Source organism: Tursiops truncatus, chromosome 6 (genome assembly GCF_011762595.2).
Source record: "Tursiops truncatus isolate mTurTru1 chromosome 6, mTurTru1.mat.Y, whole genome shotgun sequence".
Taxonomy (NCBI): domain Eukaryota; kingdom Metazoa; phylum Chordata; class Mammalia; order Artiodactyla; family Delphinidae; genus Tursiops; species Tursiops truncatus.
The window spans coordinates 8,677,460-8,695,027 of record NC_047039.1 but is presented as its reverse complement, the minus strand read 5'-3'; the positions used below and the strand labels follow the sequence as shown (position 1 = coordinate 8,695,027).

Sequence of the window (17,568 nt, the reverse complement as noted above, 5' to 3'; positions counted from 1 at the left end):
TCACAGATCTTTCAGGAGTTTAATATTTAATATATTTATATAATGGTAAAATATTTATTAAACTATATCATCAAGTACCTGTGACTCAAAATTCTGGTGGGCTTAAACTAACAAAGAAGGAAAGTAAAGAATAAAAGGCCTTTGTAAAAAAGGAATTGTACTTAGTTATCCAGGTCTTGGCAAATACATGAAGCTGAATAAATGAAAAGGAAAAAGAAAGCAAACTACGGAAGGATCAATCTCATCTTATCCTACTCCACAGAATGTCATATCTGAAAAGTAATCCAACTCCATCATTTTTTATATATAAAAATAGTGACTCAGAAAAATGAAGTGATATGCCCAAAGTAAAGGAAAAAAAAAAAAAAGGTCCTTTTTTTTATTTTCCAAGTCAGGAACCTTCCTAATTGTAAAAGAAAACTAAAAAAGGAAGCCTCTAGAGTGTTTTAAAAGAATGAACAGAGAAATGAATCTAAGAGTTAAGGGTACAAAAAGTTGAGGGAAGGAGGGAAAAGCAGGTAATGCAAGTGGACTGTATTAAATTAAATAGGAATATATATGCCTACCACATAGTAAACCCAGAAAAAATGTCTCCTTCTCCTAGTCCATAAGATATCCCGAACTCTCTGAAGCTTTATGGCCTTAACATTCTAAATGGTGAATAAAGATTCACCAAGGTCACGACTTAAAGTAGAATGCTCCTGACCAATTGTGGAAAGGGAAAAATATACTAATTTTTTTTACTATAATCAGGTAGTACATAGTTTCACTTCCAATTTCACTTAAAGGCAGCTAAATTAGAATCTGAAAATGGTTTTATACTGACACTGTGACAGTGAAAATTTACAGAACATACTTTCTTCTCCACAAACTACAATATAAGAAACTCATTTTATTTGTTTGCTTTTGGCTTATATAAAAGTGTGACTTTAGACTTTCCAAAATTTTTAAGACATTACAAAAGGCCTATTGATTAACCCAGTGAGGCACTGAACTTCGAAGTTTTAAGGTGGTCTGTCTGGCTGACACTTGGGATCCAGAAAAAGAACTCTGTAATGAACCAGAAACCACTATCCATTTACTTAGATGTCACATCCAATGGCCAAGTCCTAGCAGAACTCCGTAGGACAAGCATGTAAGACCTCAGAGACATTTTTATGCATTCATCAGAGATCTCATTCTCAGTCCAGCTAATCTGTTTGGACCACGGGCCTCCAAAAATGTCACTTTAGGAAAAACGAAACAGCTCTTCTTTAAAGAGAAATGGTTTATTTTACCCAATTTGTTTCCCCTTACATGAAAACAAGGAGAGTAGAACCCTTTACTAATACAATATCATACCAAAGCCAAGTGATCATAACCTAAAATTATTTTCTAATAAAACCAAGGACATGTAAAATGATCAAGAAATCAACAAATAATTTAGAAATTGTTAGAACACATTAAGTCATACTCTGTGAGGGTCAGTCCTAATAATTACCATTCTTTCAAACTTCTTTAAAAATACAGTTTTTTTTAAAATACAGTGCTTTTAAAAATACAGTTGCATATAAAGTATAAGCATTGCACAGCATTTATTACCCAAGATAATGTATTACTAAGCCTATTTCCATATGCACTTAATTCTAATAACTTACTGTTGCAGGAAAAATGTGACTGGCACATCAGAGACTTTGTCTTTTTTATGTTTCCACTGTCATTTTCTGAGTTCTCACCTAGTATAAAGAGCTCAAAAAATCCACCCAAATCTGCATGTACCATGTCTTAACTTGGTCACACAACTAACGATGTCCTGCATCTACTGGAGATAGACATCCATGATAAAATTAAGTTCCATAATAAAATCTGAGGGCGAAACTCTAAAAACGCATAGTGAGTAACAAAATACATGAATACTGAATTTGGTAGTGGTACTTATTCAGGTGGGATAGAATACATATCATTTTGTTGTTCACATGGTCTGTTACTCATTGTTTTTAGTCTCTGACAGCACCACCACTTCTGTAGTACTTATTTTGTGCTAGGCACTGCCTCAGCACTTTAGATACATCAACTCACTTATTTTATCTATGTTACCTCATTTCACAGTTGAGGAACTGAGGCAGAGAGAGTTCACTGATGTCCAAGGTACCCACAGTCACAGAGTTAAATGAAGGGTTTAAATTTTACTTTGTTCTAAATCTTCTCTGCTGTCCCTGGCCCAGCTCTCTCTGAAAAATGCATGCAAAACAAAAGGACAAACAAACATAAAAAAGACAACCCTGGGACTTCCCTGGCGGTCCAGTGGTTAAGACTCTGCACTTCCACTGCAGGGGTGGTGGTTTTGATCCCTGGTCTGGGAACTCAGATCCCACATGCTGCGTGGCACCAGGAGCGGGGGGGCGCGGGGGGAGACAACCCTTCCTCAGCCTCACTGTTCTGGTAGGTTACAGACACATGCTTCTGAATGGTAACGTGAAGGTAAGTGTCTGGAGGAGTGTCTCTCATCTTAGGTCCCCCCTTACCATCTCCCCTCTAAAATGGGAAGAATAAGCATGACCAAGCCAGCACTACTTCCTACTTGCTCCCCTACTGAGTTGGCCTATTCACAGCCATAAAGCCAACCTTCCCGCAGGCTTCTACTTCAATTCAGGTGCACGAGTGAGGTTTGAAAGTGCCTCAAGCAGAGCCAACAGTTCTCTGATCCTTTACAGTAGCAAACTCTGCAATTGTGTGTCATAGCAGCCGTGCCAGAATGAGGGCAATTACTCTAGGCACTTGCTAGACTTCTCCCTTTTCTCCATCCCTGGTGTTCAGCCTCTTTTCCCAGCACCTACTCAGAGCTGTCGTTAGCCTTTTCCCCTTGGTTTTTACTGCTCCTACATTTATGTTATTCTAAGTCTTCTCCCCTATGGATTCCTGTGGGGAAAATGAAAGGTTTGAGAGGAAAAGTAGAACTAATAAAATGAAATGAAAATTCAAGAAAGTCTTGTTTTAAGTCACTGTTTCAACAGGTATAATGGCTTTGTTCCTTTCAAATAAACCAAGCGTCAAAACATAAGGAATATACGGCCCAAGTATAGTAAATAAATACACACATATATGCCATAAAAGTCAGGGTCGTCTTTCATTCTTAGGATCCCTCCTTTTTTTCTATCCACTAGTTTCTAACTACACTGCTCTTCTCTAATCACATAATCAACTATTTCTTAAAATCCATTTGTCAGATTTGAAATATTAGAAGCAACATCAGCCTTGGACCTCTGTGACGTGGCTCCTAGATCACCACCATCACTTACTTATGAAACATTTTAATGTCATTAAAGTTTTGTTTACCTCCCCAATGGAGTGTTCAAAGGAGATGTGTCACGAAAGAACTAGAGGTGCCAAAAGGGTTAGGACATACCTTCAGTCCAAAAAAAATCCCCCGAAGCAACACGTATAGTAAGTAATCCAACCTTTCCCTTGGTAATTACTATCCTAAGCAGAGAAGTGCAGACCCACTAACTCCTATGCTTTTGTGGAGAATTTGAACCAAATTACATTTCAAGTTGAAGCCTGGACAAGCAAAGTGAGGGGCAATGAGGTACAGCTGGGAAGACGGCATGCCGTCTACGGTCACAGCAAGCTTCAGGTTCACTTCGTACAAACCATAACCTATTACCAACTGTTTTCTATTTTTATTCTCCAACTCAGTCTTCAGAATAAAGGCAACGAGTTAACTCCTAAGTAACACTCCTGAAAAATTAACAATGAATTCCAATCCAGTAGTAAAATGACTGATCAGGGACAAAAGTAGACAAAGAAGAGCAGAAGAACATTATATATTCTTGCATCCAAGGGCCTCAAATTTTTGTCCAAATGGTCATTTTTAGTTCATGTATAATGCTAGAATTTGTCTTCTTCTGAATACACTCTGTGTTATACTGTCTCATGTTACATAAGAGGGCAGTAAGGTCTTCAAAAGCCACATGCAGTGGTCACTGTCTAATGTTTTGCCAAGTGATGCCATATTTGCAAGCTGATTATAAATGCATACTATCTACCAACTAGATAAAAAAACATTCTAGCTATATTTCAGTTTTGTCAGTAGATGCATAACTATAAAACAATAAATCAAATCATATTTACCACTGCCTTGGGCTATTTCAGAGGTGCATTTACGCCGAGGGAAAAAAAAAACAAAAATATGGCCTTAAGCTATAAAGATCACACAGCACCAAACCTAATTAAAATCTTATACGTTGGGCTTCCCTGGTGGTGCAGTGGTTAAGAATCCGCCTGCCAATGCAAGAGACATGGGTTCGAGCCCTGGTCCAGGAAGATCCCACATGCCGCAGAGCAAATAAGCCCATGCGCCACAACTACTGAGCCTGTGCTCTAGAGCCCGCGAGCCACAACTACTGAAGCCCACGTGTGTAGAGCCCGTGCTCTGCAATAGGAGAAGCCACCACAATGAGAAGCCCGCACACCGCAAAGAAGAGTAGCCCCTGCTCGCCACAACTAGAGAAAGACCGCGTGCAGCAACAAAGACCCAACGCAGCCGAAAATAAATAAAATAGATAAAAAATTTTAAAAATCTTATATGTAGTACTTACTATTTATTTAATCTAATATTTGATAGGAAAAAAACATTAACACTACTATTCAGTCAACAACACTACTGAAAATAGAGTAACAGAAACTGTAGTGATTGCCAGGGAGAAAAGCAAGCCAATTAAATAGGCAAAGGACTTCAACAGACATTTCCCCAAAGAAGATATACAAATGGACAACAAGCAAGCTCGACATCATCAGTCATTAGGGAAATGTAAATCAAAATCACAGTGAGATACCTTCACACCCACCAGGATGAATTTAATGAAAAAAACAAGGAAAGTAACAAGTGTTGGCAAAGATGTGGAGAAACTGGAACGCTTGTTCATCAGCTGCTGAGGAAAACAGTTGGCAGTTACTCAAAAAGTTAAACACAGAATTACCATATGATCCTGCAATTCCACACCTATACCCAAAAGTGAGAGAAGGGACTCAAACACTTATTTGTACACCAGTGTTCACAGCAGCATCATTTGCAAAAGCCAAACAGTGGAAACAATCCAAATGTCCATCAACAGATGAACAGATAAACAAAATGTGGTATATATCCATAAAATGGAATATTTTCCAGTTTTAAAAAGGAATGAAATTTTGATACATGCTACAAGACAGATGAACCTCAAAAACACGCTAAGTGAAATAAGCCAGACACAAAAGGACAAATGTATGATCCCACTTCTATCAGGTATCTAGAATAGACAAACAATGACAGAAAGTAGAACAGGGGCTTGGGAAGGAAGCAATGGGGAATTGCTGAATAGGTACAGAGCTTCTGTTTGGGAAGACGAAAAAGTTCTGGAGATGGATGGTGAGGATTATTACACAACATTGTGAACGGACTTAGTATCACTGAACTACACTTAAAAATGGTTAAAACAGTAAGTTTTATGCGTATTTTACCACAATGATAAAAATCTTAAATGGCATATTTTATGTTTAGTATTTTACCACTGTATTTTTGCAATATAGAAACAAAGAGGAAGCAAGAAAATAAAGTCTGTGATCTTACAGGTGTGTGTAATAAAATTTCTCCTGTACAGACATAAAAATGAAGTCTGCAGCTTCTAGTTGGATCTGATGTTAGGTCTGGGTTAGTAACTAGTACCCTAGGGTAACCTTAAACAAGGGTGACTTAAGCTCCTGATTATTAGATAATATCTTGTACTGAACAAAAAATACAGTGCTAACTTGCTACCCTATGCAATACCACAAAATGTTAAACACAGAATTATCACAGGACCCAGCAAGTCCACTCCTAGGTATATGTCCAACAGAAATAAAAACAGCCCACACAAAAAACCTGCACACAAATTTTAACCGCACTATTTGTTAAACAGTCAAATAGGAGAAACAACCCAAATGTCCATCAACGAATAAATGGATAAACAAAATGTAGTATATCCATACAGCTGGATATTACTCAGCCATAAGAAGGAATGAAGTACTGATACAGGCTACCGCAGGGATGAACCTTGACACTATGTAAAAGTCAAAGAAGCCATTCAGAAAAAACTACATATTGTACGATTCCAGTTATATGAAATGTCCAGAATAGGCAACTACTCTGTAGAGACAGTAGGTCAGCGGTTCCCAGGGGTTGCAGGAAAGGGAGAAGGTGGAGTGGCTACAACGCGTTAGGGTTTCTTTTCAGAGGGATGAAAATGTTCTAAAATTAGATTGTGGTGATGGTTGTACAACTCTGTGAATACACTAAAAACACAGAATTAAACACTTCAAATGGGTAAATTTTATGATGTCAACATATCTAACGCTGCTAAAAATAACTGTTGCCAGTCAACATTCTGATCATCATCTCAAGTGCTAAAGCAAAATCTCAGAGGGGAAAAACAATAGCATCTGAACACACAGGACATTCAACTCTTGTTTGTTTGTTTTGTTTTGTTTGTTTGTTTGTTTGTTGCGCTACGCGGGCCTCTCACTGTTGTGGCCTCTCCCGTTGCGGAGCACAGGTTCCAGACGCGCAGGCTCAGCGGCCATGGCTCACGGGCCCAGCCGCTCCGTGGCATGTGGGATCTTCCCGGACCGGGGCACGAACCCGTGTCCCCTGCGTCGGCAGGCGGACTCTCAACCACTGCGCCACCAGGGAAACCCTCTTGTTTGTTTTTTTAACTCTTTGCAATGTTAGAAAATATTCCTAGGTTTGAATAATTTAAATGATATTCTATTCTATCACCCTTCACAATGGCTACTCCAACTTAAGGATTTAGATGAGCAACCTTGACTTCTTGACTCTAACTGGTTTAGAAATTACAAAAGAAAAAAACAAAAGAAAAAGAAAATATTTTGTCCTCTTTACATACATTGTTCTTGAGTTCCTGAAGTCTATTTTGTCATAAATGTAACATGCTTTGTCAGGTGAAGGGACAGATTGCATAAAGAAGAAAGGATTTGCTGGAGTACGGGCCACCAAAGAAATCAACTGAACACCGGGCACCTCAGAAAAAAAAAATGCCATTAAGAATTCTGCTGGTACTAGAATTAAGGACATGTATATACATACACAGATGTGCACACACACATACAGAAACCAAGCTAATTCAAAAAATGGCTGAGCGAAAAAAAGAAAAATCAGCCCAGGAAATATTGCCTGTTTCACTACTAATTACCAGAGGTTAAGGAGCTGCATCCCTCAAAATACCATTCCTTCACTAAGGCACATACTTTAGGTCAGGTTACCCATCATCAGGGGGGTTTCCCTCCACATTTTGCATCCACACAAGTACATTTTCTCAACAATAACTTCTCATGGCGATCACATGATTAACACAGTGGCACTGACCTCCCTGTTCTGAGTGCTTTGACACATTCATGCCTGCCCCCCAAATAAAATGAGTTTCATTTACTGTAACGGGATGATTAATATAGAAAGGAGGGTAGGGTTTTGGGGGTTTTTTTTTCCTTTTTTTTAACCACAGAAGAAGCTTCCCCATAAATCAATTCTAAACTGCAAAGCTTTTCTTTTCCTTTACTCCATGGCTGTCTCCAGATATGTTTGCCTACTCAGCAGGAGCAAAAGCCAGAAAGCATGCAGGCCCCAAAGAAAAACACCAAGAATAAAACACTACAGAAGACTCATGGGGGAAAACATTTACTTTAACAAGCGAAACCAGAAGGAGGATTCCTGCAAGTCTTCGCAAGAGTGGGATTGTTTCAAGTCATAGATTTAATTAATTATACCAACTTTCTCATCTGCTATTTAAGTCATTAACATATCTATAATTTCCATTTGCCTCATTTGGGGACCAAAAGGTATGATTTTAAAATATAACAGCTTCCAGAGAACGGAGGTGTGTTTCCAAAAGATGGCACAACATTGTGAGAACGTGATTCTGGAGCCAGACTAGCTAAATTCAAACCTGTCACTAAGCTGTCTGATGCTGGGCCACTCATGTCTCTGTGCTTCCATTTGCATGTCTGTAAAATGAATGGGGACAAGAGTACTCACCTCACAGGGTTGCCGTGAGGACTCAGTAAGATGTATGTAAGCGCTTAATGCCTTGCCCGTGGGAGACCCTCAACATAAGTCAGTCGTTGTGACGGTGGTTGTTCCAAATATGAGTAAGTTCCTGAACAATGACCCTTCCTGCCCACTTCTCTGTTGAAGTAGGATTTTCCTTTATTCAACCCACCTCCACCAGTCCCTTAATGCCCCTGCAGCCTCCAGAGAACTAATGTGTGATCGCTCTTATCAACAGCAATCAATGTGGTTATGACACGACCACAAGTCACTACTCGAAGAATTCCGCTCAGATATCACTCTGTTAGTTGCTGGGACACGGGGAAAAAAAGGTGGGGGGAGGGTGAATGTGGCACCTTTCTGCTGTTGGTGATTGGGGATGAGGGGAGTTCTTTTATATTTTTTTTACAGATATCAGTATTTTCGTCTGACTTGTTTACAATATATTTTTTGTTTAGAATATACTAAGTTTCAATAAACACTATAAAAAATTCAGTTTCAAATTAAAACAACTACTGATCAGGTACAATTCAAAACATTTCTATAAATTCTATCCTACATGTAATTCTTCTTAAGGATCTAAGGGAACAAAATAACTACAGCTGTCAATGATCTCCTCTCAGTGAATGACAAAGAGGGGACCTGAAATTGCATTAGGAGAACATGCAGAGATTCCAGACACTTCCTCTCTACGAGTAAGCCACTCCTCTCTACTAGTAAGCCACTCCTCTCTCTACCAGACGGCAAGTGACACTCCAACAAAACCCACATATTTAAAACAAGTGTAGAAATGTTTATTGTACGTTCCCTTCCAAAGCAGCTGCTCAAAAGAATGTACTTGTGCGGCAATAAGGAAATCAAAGTATATGTCCAACTAATGAAATCTTTTACGAGCTGAGCACTGCACAGACTCCAACACTAGTAGCTGCCAGCTGCTGCCTAAATACTATTTTCCAACATCTTCTGAAGGCTAGTAGTTACTCAAATAGATTTTTTTAAGAAAATGAATGCAAAATATTGTAATTATTAGCAGATTATTATAATTAGACATTCTGTTCTTTCCTTTGATTCAAAGAACAAAGTGGCTCTGACTGTAGCAAAGAACACACATGCCTTCCCTTGGTGGCTCATTAATCCATTGAGAGGTTACACTGCCTTAAGTCGTGGAGACCCTGCCCTGAGCACTGCTCCAACTCCAGCTCTCACCTGAGATCTCCTGACAAGTCCCACAGCTCCCTTCAGTAACTCGTTCCTCAAGATCCAGGGAAGCAAAGGAGAAAGGACAACCAAAGGATCTTTCCACTTTCTCAAACACCCCCAATCCACATTCTGGATAGGAGAATATTTAACTAAAATTCCAAAGGAATTTAGAATTATCAGGATCCCCCTATGCCCTTTCTAAAACAGGTAAGTGAAAATTTATTTTACAAAAATACAGGAGAAAAAAAAGGAAATAGAAAGCATTTACGAGATCTATTCCTCAGATCCCTCTGTAATAGGTTTAAAAAAAATTTTTTTTTATTCTGATTATCTACTTGAAGATAATTATTTCACTTTGAAAGCAACTTATGGTTTTTCAAACCCTGTTCACTATGCTTCCCTCTCCTACCAGACCAATGACACCTCAACATCATCACTATACCTCCCGCAGCGTCAACAGTACCAACCGTGCTACTCAGCATTTTTCGTGATCTTTTCTTGACTGTACAAATAGCTAATGCAAGTACAAAAGTACAGGCTTGCAAGTTTATCCTTGTCAAAGAATTAGAGGAATGCTGATTTGCATTTAAAGCCTGACAAATTAATACTAATTTCTGACCTCTGAGAGAGATTGTCTCACACACTATTCTGTGAGTGTAAAACTCATTTTACAAGTTCCCAACCTGTGTGCCGAGTGTTCCCAAATGGACATTATCACTGTTTTACACAAGCACTTTTACAAGTTATCCAACTCCAAAAAACTGAAGCATCTCACAGTTGAAATAAACCTGAGAAATGACCTAGTCCAACTGACCAGCATATGCCTATATCCTGTTTTGATGCTTATAATAATTTTAAGGTCGGTATAATAGGTACTATCATTTCCAATTTACAGAATCAGAAACTGCGGGTGAGCTGAGGAAATGGCCTAATAAAACAGATAAGTGAGGATCAAACATATTTACTATGTCAAGAATAAATTCCCCTCCAAAGAACACTTAAGCATGTTACTGACGCTTCAAAGGGCAAAAAATGGTTCAAATATACTGGTAAACTGGTGTTTTTATTACAATGTCCCTTTATTTCTAAAATAAATATATATACTTTTTTTAAAATTACGTCAAGCTAAATTTCATATTAAACTGTTTTCCGAAGCATTAAGATACTGCCCCACAGTGCTCCCCGCCACCCCAAAATCCAAGGACTATTGAAAAATCTGGGTGAGAAGGCAGATGAGGTCCACTCGAGGCACCCACAGCACTGCACCCGCTGGCACTCAGACCCACAGCAATCAGCGCACCGTAATAAAGCACGAGCATCCCTCTGAAAGAAAACCCGCGCAAAGCCTCTAGATCAGAGTGAGAGGCCTCCTCTGGCCGTCTTCCTGGTTACTATTCTTAGACATCTCAACACTGGGCAAAGTATGGCACCACTGGCAGCAAGATGTTACTGCTGGCAGCGTGGTGGACTCCAGCTGCTCCACTGACAGCCACTTTCACCGTGGCCAAGACGATGAGAAGATAGACGGAGAGGGGGAGAGGGCAAGTCCCACAGAGCGAGCACGCCATGCGTGCCAGACGCTACGCCAACATCGACTCATCCAAACCTTGAAAACCCTACCTCGGAGGTAGTGTTCTCACTCCACTGAGGGGCAAACCAAGGCTCTGAGAACTCAGCGATCTGTTCCAAAACCTAAGCCTATGGCACTACGGAACTGAGAAAAATGCGTTATCTGCAGGGTTAAAGTGATGCATAAGGAAGCCCCACGGTATTTCCATTTGTTACAGTGTGACATTAGCTGGAACAGGATGTATAACATCACACAGAACAGTCCAGCTCAAAGACCCTCGCTTATCCCATAGCAAAGCTGTAGTTTTTACCTTTTTCATAATCTTCATTACAGCACATTTTCACAAACACATAATTTCCTTGTTTGAAGGGTTACTATACCCAGGCAAACTGCCTTCATTTTTAGTCAGAGTGACATTGGGTCAACCACAAAAGAGAATTTCCAAACCTACTAGGTTAAAGAAAAAATCGTGGATGTTACGGGTCGAACTGTGTCTCCCAAAAAAACATGTGAAGTCCTAACTAACCCCAGTATCTCTGAATGTGACCTTATTTGGAAACAGGGTAGTTGCAGAGGTAATAAGTGAAGATAGAGTCATACTAGAGTAGGCTGGGCCTTAGTCCAATACGACTGGTATCCTCATAAGAAAAGGAAAATTTAGACACAGACACAGAGAGAAGGATGCCATGTGACAACAGAGGCAGATAACGAAGTTATGCAGCTGCAAGCCAACGAATGCCACGGACTGACAGCCATCACCAGAGGCTAGGAAGGGGAAATGAAGGATTCTAGCCAGGGTCTCAGAGGGATCACAGCCCTCTGGCACCCTGGTTTCAGACTTCTAGTCTCCAGAACTGTTGAGAATAAATTTCTGTTGTTTTAAGCCACCCCACTGGTGACACTTTGTCACATCAGCCTTAGGAGGAAACTAATACAATGGGCTAATGTACACTCCAAGGTACTGCCCAGCTGAGGCCTCTCTGACATAGAAAGCCTGAAGTCTGAGGTCCTTCTTAACTGTAAGCTACACAGAACTGATCCCATCACACTTGGTTTTATAACAGAGGCGAGAGCTGACTACAGCACAGAGAGCAGGGTACCGAGCCACAGAGGCCAGGTGGAAGCCAGGTCTTCCAACCAACAGGCAGAAGTAGTAGGAAACCGTCCTACAGAGAGACAGGTTACCCTAATGAACACCATTACAGGCAGAATTACCAAAAACAGACCACAGATATGTATTCCAGTCAAATCAGTAATTTCACATGCTCAACAATGAATTAGCGCCTCTAGTCTAATCTTTCAAAAGTTTATCAGCTCTGGGATCGAGTGACCTGTAACAACCTCAAGGATTAATAATATAATATTATGAAACTTTGAAAATTACAAGTGGGCCCCCCAAATTAGTATATTAAAAATGGATAACTTCATTAAATAGTCTTACTTATGTGGTCATCAGGCTTAGGGAAGAGTACAACCTGAATTCCAATCAAAAAGGAACTTGTTATATACACACATTAAAGTTGAGAAAAAAAGGATACAAAATATCCCAACCGTGGAGAAATCACTTTAAAAAATACCAAGTTTTCAAGTACAAACATCTGAGAGGTTAGAAAAAAATAAGAAATGGGAGAGGAGCTTGGATCAAACAAAAAACTTCTAGTTTTACTGTAATTTTGGCTGTAAATAGGAGTGAGACAAAGCACTTACAGACAGTTGCTGAAGTACCAAGTGAACTCTTCCTCTGCTCTTTAATTCTCCAGTTTTTGACTGGTTTTGGTTCTGCCTGAGCCTACAGGAGACCAGTCGCCCACAGAACAGGCATCTAGCTAGAGACGACACATCTAAGGTTAACAGCTGGACTACAAGTTGACAGATGCCTTCTTTATGAAAAGCAAGTAACTGATTATTAATCTACCAATTCCCACCTGGACTGTAGCTACCACACATAGAGAACAGACTAAAATAAACCTCTACATACTTCCAGTTTGTGTAACATTTCCCAGGCAAGAGATCAAAACCACCGCCTGAAACAACCAGACCCTGGGAGACGGTCACCAGCAAACGTCTCCCCAAATTGCTAAGGCTGTTTCCAAGGTTGCAATAGAGACAAGGTTGCACGGAGACAAACAGTAAAGAGCATGAGAACAGTTTGGTTGAAATAGTGTTGTAAGAATGTTTCATTATGAAAATGGGACAGTGGAGTAATGAGGGAATGAAATATGGGGTTAGAAAAGTCTTCTGGAACCATGTACTTAGCACTTTGGGTTTAGAAGTTTGGGGTACATTCTGTGAACAAACAGGGACCACTGAAGGTCTTTGATCTGCTGACAGGTTCACAGAACGAAGATCTGTCAATGTTGTTTGGAAAGGGTGTAAAATGGCTGGTTAACATCTTTCTTTACTGAGGGGATTTTAAAGAATTGTTGCATAGTTACACCATTTATACGTAATATTTTCCTTATCAACTAAAGGGTGGTAAACTCTTTATCCATCAAAAGTTTATACATGCATATTTCATAATAACATTTTTTTCCTTAAGAAAACTCATATAAACATTTTAGATTTTTTGGGTGCTAGATAATATGTTTTGACATTTAGACAAGACTGTTTCAAAAGACTGCCTACCTAATGTATTTTTGAACATGGACAATCCACTTTTTATTCAAGCATTTATCAATATGTAAATAAATTACAAAGTGACTATAGTTTTCTCCCTGGTTTCACTTACAATGAGAACTTACAATCATTTCACTTACAATCATTTAATAGATACACAGTTCAAACTGCTTTAACAATATCACATTTTTATTTGGAGGATTTACTTTGAACACCTAAGCAAGGCATATTTCTACGTGTAGAAAGAGGGTTGGATACAGTTAAATAAAGAAAGAAAATTTGGCCAGGTAGAACCTTATCAATGCCTGGTACAATTTTCAATCCTGTGGGCCAGGTAGAAAAAGCTGTTAATATCTAACATTTAGTAAGTAAGTGTATCAAAGCTTTATCCTCAGACTTTACATGTATTAAGTCTTAATTCTCAAAACAACCCTGTAAGGTAGTAATATCCTCCTCCACAAAGCTGTTCCTGATCTTTCTACCCAAAATAAGCCCCATTTTACCTGTGAGGAAACCCAAGAACAGAGTGGTTAAATAACTGTAACCAGTTAAGAGCTGGTCCAGGGCAGGCTTGAGACCCAGCACTTGGCCTCCAAAAGGCATGCTCTGAAGGCCTGGGCTTCTCTGGCCCTCCTTACAAGCAGTGCCTCATCACCACAGGTCAGGCTGTAGGAGAGAGAACTCGGAAGAGCTCTCTTTTGATTTAAAATACTACCTACCCATCCTTTACTGGAGTCATTTCAGATTTAAAAACACTTGGGTTCTCATTTTCCAATCTGAGACTATGAGTATCACTGTGAAGACGAACACTAACTTCTTACCGGACAACGGTTGCACTGTGCCGTAGAAGTGGAAGGGACCAATTTCAAAATAATATTTTTAGGTAACACAATTGAAGCCGGTGCCCCCCTGCACAGTGTGACTAGAACACTGGTAAGAGGTATGCCTTGGGGCTTCCCTGGTGGCGCAGTGGTTGGGAATCCGCCTGCCAATGCAGGGGACGTGGGTTCAAGCCCTGGTCCAGGAAGATCCCACATGCCCCAGAGCAGCTGGCCCCGTGAGCCACAACTACTGAGCCTGCGCTCTAGAGCTCGCGTGCCACAACTGCTGAGCCCGTGTGCTGCAACTACTGAGGCCCACACCCCTAGAGCCCGTGCTCTGCAACAAGAGAAGCCACCACAATGAGAAGCCCACGCACCACAACAGAGTAACCCCCGCTCAACACAACTAGAGAAAGCCCGTGTGCAGCAACAAAGACCCAATGCAGCCAAAAGTAAAAATAAAAAATAAATTTACTAAAAAAAAAAAAGCGGTATGCCTTGATCCAAATGGATTGGCTGTGGGGACATAATTAATATTACTTCTGTTTTTTAAATTAACAACAGTACTGGGCAAGGAAGAGAAAAAGATTTTGTTTGTTCATTTGTTTTCTGTGTTTAATCAGTGAGTAGGACTATGACGAAATAAAACTATCCGAAAGGTCCGTTGATTTTTTTAAATTTTGATGAAATGCACATGACATAAACTTTACTATCTTAACCATTGTTAAGTGCACAGTTCAGAGGCATTAAGTCCATTCACACTGCTGTGCAACCATCACCACCATCCATCCACAGAACTCTTTTCATCTTCCCAGACTGAAACTAACTTCCCATTACCCCCCTGCCAGGGCCTGGCAACCACCATTCTTTCTGTCTCTCTGAGTGTGGCTACTCTAGTTACCTCATAAAAGTAGAATCATACAGTATTTGCCCTTTTTTTTACCAGCTTATGTCACTTAGCATAATGTCACCAAGGTTCATCCAATGCTGTATCATGTGTTAGAATATCCATCCTTCATAAAGGCTGAATAATATTCCATTACACATGGGTGCTACATTTCACCTCCTCATCCATCTGCGGACAGTGGGGTTGTTTCCACCTTTTGGCTACTATGAATCATGCTGCTATGAACATGTTGTACAAATCTCTTCAAGCTCCTGTTTTCAGTTCTTTAGGGTAGACACCCAGAAGTGGAATTGCTGGATCATATATAATTCTATATTCAATTTTTTGAGAAACCACCGTTCTGCTTCCATGATGGCTACATAATTTTGCATTCCCAGCAACAGTGCACAAGGGTCCCAATTTCTCCACATCCTCACCGATACTTGTTATTTTCAGGGTTTTTGATAAGAGCCATCTTTTTTTTTATTGAAGTATAGTTGATTTACAATATCATGCTAGTTTCAGATGTAGTTAGGAGCCATCTTAATTAGTGTGAAGTATTATTTGTTGGAATTTTTTTGTGCATATATATATATATATATATATATATTTTTTTTTTTTTGGCGGTACACGGTCCTCTCACTGCTGTGGCCTCTCCCGCTGCGGAGCACAGGCTCCGGACGCGCAGGCTCAGCGGCCATGGCTCACGGGCCCAGCCGCTCCGTGGCATGTGGGATCTTCCCGGACCGGGGCACGAACCCGTGTCCCCTGCATCGGCAGGCGGACTCTCAACCACTGCGCCACCAGGGAAGCCCTGCATATATTTTTTTTATATAAATGATTTATTTTATATTTTTTGGCTGTTTTGGGTCTTCATTGCTGCGCGCAGGCTTTCTCTTGTTGCGGAGAGCAGGGGCTACTCTTCCTTGCGGTGTGCGGGCTTCTCATTGCAGTGGCTTCTCTTGTTGCAGAGCTCGGGCTCTAGGCACGCAGGCTTCAGTAGCTGTGGCTCATGGGCTCTAGAGCACAGGCTCAGTAGTTGTGGCACATGGGCTTAGTTGCTCCGTGGCATGTGGGATCTTCCCAGACCAGGGATCGAACCCGTGTCCCCAGCATTGGCAGGTGGCTTCTTAACCACTGCGCCACCAGGGAAGTCCCTGTTGGATTTTTTAAACACTATTATTTAAGACTATCGTGAAGTTTAGCAATTCATTTTTCCTTTGGTCTTGAGAAGTCCTACAATCTGTGTGGATTAATATTACTACAATGTCACTAAGTAAAATTTTGGAGCATCCACCCAAGTGGGCTTATGAATTGAAAACTGAAAAGGCTTAGGAATAAGTTTCTAAACACAGTGTAAGCATTTTAACATCTGCAACAGTATTACATTCTGGAATCCCTGGACGTAACAGTAATTATTTTGATCAAGCTCAGACAGGGTCACCCAGTGGCTTCTTATGACATTGGGGAGTCACGTCTGCTTGTAGTCTGGGCAATGTTGTCTGGATACAACAGATGCAATATTGGGAGTGAAAGACTAAGCCAGCACCAGATAATATAAGTAAACACACTAAAAGTATTAAAATTATATTAATAAGATCAACCAGGCAAAAAATTTTATCTCAAGTAGTGCGTATTTGACCTGTAACACCATACAGCTCCTATTAAAGGTTTCAGTGTCTGATTTTTATTCTAATTATAATTTGCTGTTTTATCTCTCAAGCACAATAGTTGAGAAGATATTAATTATGTATTAGCCATACAGGTCACAGATTTTGGCTTTGTAAGGAAAAAAAAAGGATCCTCATCTAGACCCTGGTACAGTCTCACCTGGTGATAATATTATGTAGAGAAACTTTAATTATTAAATAGCCTCTAAATAAATACGCATATTTATTATTTTAATGCTTTAGCAACCTACTTTTTAAAAGCCAATTAAGAATACCAGAAAATGGGGGGCTTCCCTGGTGGCGCAGTGGTTCAGAGTCCGCCTGCCAATGCAGGGGACACGGGTTCGTGCCCCAGTCCGGGAAGATCCCACATGCCGCGGAGCAGCTGCGCCCGTGAGCCATGGCCGCTGAGCCTGCGCGTCCAGAGCCTGTGCTCCGCAACAGGAGAGGCCACAACAGTGAGAGGCCCGCGTACCGCAAAAAAAAGGCAAAAACAAAAAACAAAGAATACCAGAAAATGTAACCTAAGTCATATTTGGAATTAACAGAACAAGCATCTTAAAACAGTTGACCGTTAAACCTTCACTACTAGACTAACAGGTCTCTATATTATAATATTTTATGATTTCTAGAAGAACTTATAAAACATATCGACGTGTTTTGATGAAAACATTTCAGTTTTACTTTAAATCATATTTAGATGCTTTAACACCTTTATAAGGAATTTTTAGATAATTTTAATCCATTCCCAG

At 40.1% G+C, this 17,568-nt stretch overlaps 1 protein-coding gene and 1 long non-coding RNA gene across 2 annotated transcripts in view; both read right to left on the bottom strand.

The window, feature by feature from the left end:
* LOC141278936 (uncharacterized) overlaps positions 1 to 4,247 on the bottom strand; it is a 55,957-nt gene extending 51,710 nt beyond the window's left edge. The window contains exon 1 of the long non-coding RNA XR_012332358.1: positions 2,077 to 4,247. This is a non-coding gene — a long non-coding RNA (uncharacterized lncRNA). The remainder of the gene's footprint in view (positions 1 to 2,076) is intronic.
* XKR6 (XK related 6) overlaps positions 1 to 17,568 on the bottom strand; it is a 270,750-nt gene that overhangs the window by 238,369 nt on the left and 14,813 nt on the right. The gene's annotated exons all lie outside the window — the stretch shown is intronic.